Below are 4,840 nucleotides of genomic sequence, written 5' to 3'. Positions count from 1 at the left end.
GGGGAACGTACAGTATTGAGAATTCACTACGATAACACGTTAGGTAGGAAAAAATATCATTCCTTAGAAATCTCTTGATGGAGAAAACATCATCGAATAATTATTCTGCATTTCAAAAATTTGAAAGAATTTTGACTATTTTAGATATCCATAATTCATGTTTGTTTAAATATTAGGATTTGAGTCGCGGTCTAAAATAGTTACGGAACGGGGATTTAAACGACATTAAGAACATATGGCCACATTGAACACAGTTCATTTTTTGAAAACCAACTTAATTAGCAATGGTTATTTATAGCTTTATTAAACAAAAGTGATCTTTTAACAATATGCAATTTAAATCTACATGACTTATGACAATTAGAAATTTACTGCAGCGAGTTCTCTAATTGAACTGCAGTTCAAGATCCGAATAATGAGCGATACCGCACTCCATAAGCGTAGTCTGTAATTTTGCCTACGCATCAGGCGTAGGCAGAGCCACAGAGTTTTATAAAATTATGTTCCGGTAATCTAGAGAAAATGACTGATATTATTCTTAATTGATTCATTAATACAAAACAGAATTTAAAACATGGGGAAAAAATAAAGAAAAAATGGGAAGAAACAAAGTCTATCTCAAGATGATTCTGCGTTTCATTAATGAATAATTTCATCTGGATCACTAGTGTACTTGGATCATCAAAAAGTTACGATATGTCAGGTATCGACAATATATTGTTTGGTCTTTATTCTGGCTTGGTTTGGTGGTTCGGTGTAAGCATCGTCATATTATTTCAGTGATTACAGTTTGCTAAGTTTGCTTATTAACTTTATTAGTTTTCATTGCGTAAAATATCACATTTTAACTTGTATTAGAAACGCAATAGTCTTACAGATACTTAATTCAGACCTAATTTATGTCTACTTTCTAAATTTAAAATAAATTTGTTTTAATATATTTTGACTGATTACTTTCATCATTAATATATAATATTAGCACAGTCTGGGTTTCTAGGGTCTCTTGATACATAAGGCGCTGTGGCTCTCATGGCAGTCTTTTGAAGTCTTTGTTCAAATGCATACAGGTATGTTTTTTTTTTCTTTTTTTTTTTTTAAGCGTGTACACAAACAACCATGAGTAGAAAAATATTTTTATTTCGCAGGCGAGACACAGTTTTTGTCAAACTTGCGCCAGACAAGTTTATCATGCATACCAGTAACATATTTGTGCTTTCACGTTTCTGCTTGCGTGAAAATGAGTAGACGCTCCATCCAATACAGAACACATATTATTCATAAATTGGGATTTTAAGTGAAAAAAGGGCATTTTATGAGTTATTTTGTTAAAAACAACACTTCATGAAGTAGCGGGCGTCGTAAACAATGCTGTTTTGTCGAAAACAAATTCCATAATAACTAAAACAAAAAACATCAATCAGCAAAGTAAAGCATGCCGACATTTATTGTTTAAGAGGCGAATTTGTAGCCTGGTACGAATGATGTTTACCTACCATTTTCAGGAAGGCAAGCATTTTATGTTGTGAAGGGGAATGACATAAGAATGATATTATACTGTATTTAAAATTAGTAATCTTTGGCCTATGTATAATTAAACTAAAATAAACATGACTTAACAGGTTCTGTTTTTTGTAATGTAATATGGCGAAGACAAAACAAACTAGTAACTCCTTTCGGAAATAATGGGCAAAACATGTATTAAAGTTAACATTTTTTTCTAATAAACTTTACATACCTAATACATCATCATGCTTAATTGTTCTTTTTTCCCATTTCCGACGATTTGATGCTGATTTCTTAATACTAATCTTTAAACAGATGTAGACTTATACTCCTGCAACTTCATAATGAAATTTTATACATTTTTAGAGTTTCAATTTTACTGTTCAACACTGTATTAATAACTAATAGTTTTTTGTGAGAAGTGACTGGTTTGACTTATCTTTGCCATATTTCTCTGTTGTTTACGTCATCAATGGAGTGTCAGGATATGTATTTAAAATGAAAAGAATAGTAAACAAAATTGAATGCTTTGCGACTTTTCTTGGTATCAAAACATTTCAATCACAGATACTATATTTCATAACTTGTGGATTGTCACTTACAAAGTTTGAAGACTTGCCAAATCCTTGAAGACGCCTGACTGTATTGTAGCTATTTCGTTAAATCCCAAATACCTTTAAAAAAAAAAAAAAAAAAAAACTAGTGGATTAATACACATATACAATAAATTATCCTTAAAATTTTATATAAGATACACACAAAATTAAAATATATGTTGAAGAAAATTAAGAATGAACATTAAAAGGTATCAATAATAGAAGAGAGTAAGAATTAATAATAAAAAGGGATGTTAAAATTAATTGTTTAATTAAAGAAATCCTTTGGATTAAAAATTTAAAGAATGTAGGAAAAATGGCCCCAGCTACTACTGTTTGTGTCTACTACCCTCAGGCAGTAGACACTTTGCTATCCTGGTCAATCCGGAAGCGTACAGTTGACATTGTGAGCGTGAGTTGACATTCACAAAAGTGTGAAATAAGAATCCGGAAGTGTAAGTTGACATTATGTCACATTCGGTATGTGTGATATGACGTAATTGTACTACTACCCGTAAACTCGGTCGTGTGTGGTACGATGCATTGCCAGCCAATTCGTAATTATATATCAGGCGCACAGTTCCGAAAGTTGGCAGTTAAAATTTAATCGAGTAGAAGTGGTAACGGGTCAAGAGTTGAACTCAGCTCAGGTCGAGACTGTTTTGCTTGTGGTTGTTCCCGTTTTTTTTTTTACCCTAACTCGGTGGTTTTGGAGTTGATGCTAGCATATTAACAATATCAATCATCAGTCAGTCTGCACAAATTGAAAAGCCTGAATAATAATAATAAAAAGCACAGTTTCTATTAAATTTGGCAGTAGACACACGCTCCCGCTGGGAGCCTATTTTTTTTTTTTTTAATCTTCTGAAAACATTTACATGATATATTTATTTATTTATTTATTTATTTCTATCTATTTCGGTATACAATTTACAGCGAATGACTGAATTTGATTACATTACAATATAAAAACATACAAATACATTTGGAAAAAAAGCATTGATATGGATTACTATGGTATACTGTACACATTAAAATTAAAAAACCACATGGAAGCATGTGAAATGTATACAGTAGGCCTATTTCCTTTAAACAATCATTGGCTTTTGTACTTAAATTTAAAATAAATTGCACGTTGTTTATAAAACCTACTATAAACCTTAACCCACCAATTTAAAAAGGGAAACAATTTTAATTATATGGAACCTGATGACATTGATATTGTCATAGTAATTGTTACCGTTTTTGCTAAAGTATCACTATTGTTACTATGACATTGTTAATGACATTGATTTGCCATATAATTAAAAATGTATTAATAAATTAAGTAAATATAGTTTGTTTATAATACCAGTGCATGATTATGAACGAAAAATGGTACCGGTACTCAAAGGCCTATGAAAAATATTTCATTCAAATATAGAAAAAAGAAACAACACACACACAAAACTATACGTGTTTACGTTTTCTTTGCAAATAATTTGTTATAATTTCCTAATCTATGATCAAATGTAATCAATTGAATGTATTTTTTTGCTTCAAAATTCATCATACTCATGACTTTACAGAACAAATGTATCGTGGCTATTGTAGAAACAGGAGTAGCATAAGATTGGTGTAATTAAGTAGTTTAAATTAAGTTTGTATTTTTTTTATTGTATGGTGTTTTGAGTAAGGGGTTTGCTTCCTTGGCAGTCTATTGGTAATACACCCGATGCATTAGGCAGTGGCAGAGGTTACTGCTGCATCAAATATGCCGGCGAGATGTCTGTGTACCTTCACTTGTGAAAGCAGACCTATTCCTGACTTAGTCGATGAATTCCCCCTAAACTTAACACTTATGGTGTTTTTGTGTAAGGGGTTACGTCTTCGAACTCGAAATAGGGCTGCTTCCTTAGAAGTCTAGTGGTAATAATAATAATAATAATAATAATAATAATAATAATAAATATTAATATTAATATTAATAATAATAATAATAATAATAATAACTTTTTTTTCATTATGTTATATTTTAATTAATATATTTGAAATTGTCAAATAAATTGTTTAATTGATTATTGATAATATGATGCTTTAATATCGAATTTGAAATAACCTTGATACAAAGCTTTGTCTACACTAGCAACTTTTATGTGAAGAAATTTGATGTGCCCATACTTGGGAATAATTACGTCATATCACATGCTATCAACTCTTATTTTCCATCACATTTTGTGTGACGCTTTTTTGATGAAATTTAATAGTGTAGACAAAGATTAAAAGAAACTATAATACTATACTACTTTTTTTTTAATCTTATGAAAGCATTTACATGGTATTTATTATTTCTAAATTTTTAGGTATACAATTTACAATCGACAGCGAATGACTGAATTTGATTACATTACAATGTAAAAACATACATTAAGAAAAAAAGCATTGATATTGATTACTATACTGTATACATCGAAATTACAAAAATAACAAAAAAATTTGTATGAGTTCCATATAATGGTTCAGAACTATGGTAATTATAAAAAAAAAAACAAGTCGTTTTTAGTCTTTATCTGCCCCTCTTTTCGCTGATGATCCCTCATTTAATCATCAAAGCTATTACCTATAAGCAAGTGAAATGTTTACAGTATTTCCTATAAGCAATCCTTGCTTTTGTACCTAAAATTAAAATTATACGTTGTCTGTAAAAGCTACTATAATTCTTATGCGAGGCACAAAAAATTATTCGCTAATAAACACTTGTA

This window comes from Anneissia japonica, unplaced genomic scaffold (genome assembly GCF_011630105.1).
Source record: "Anneissia japonica isolate Jap-2015-1 unplaced genomic scaffold, ASM1163010v1 scaffold1339_len174410_cov115, whole genome shotgun sequence".
Taxonomy (NCBI): Eukaryota; Metazoa; Echinodermata; class Crinoidea; order Comatulida; family Comatulidae; genus Anneissia; species Anneissia japonica.
Note: the sequence above shows the minus strand (reverse complement) of the source record.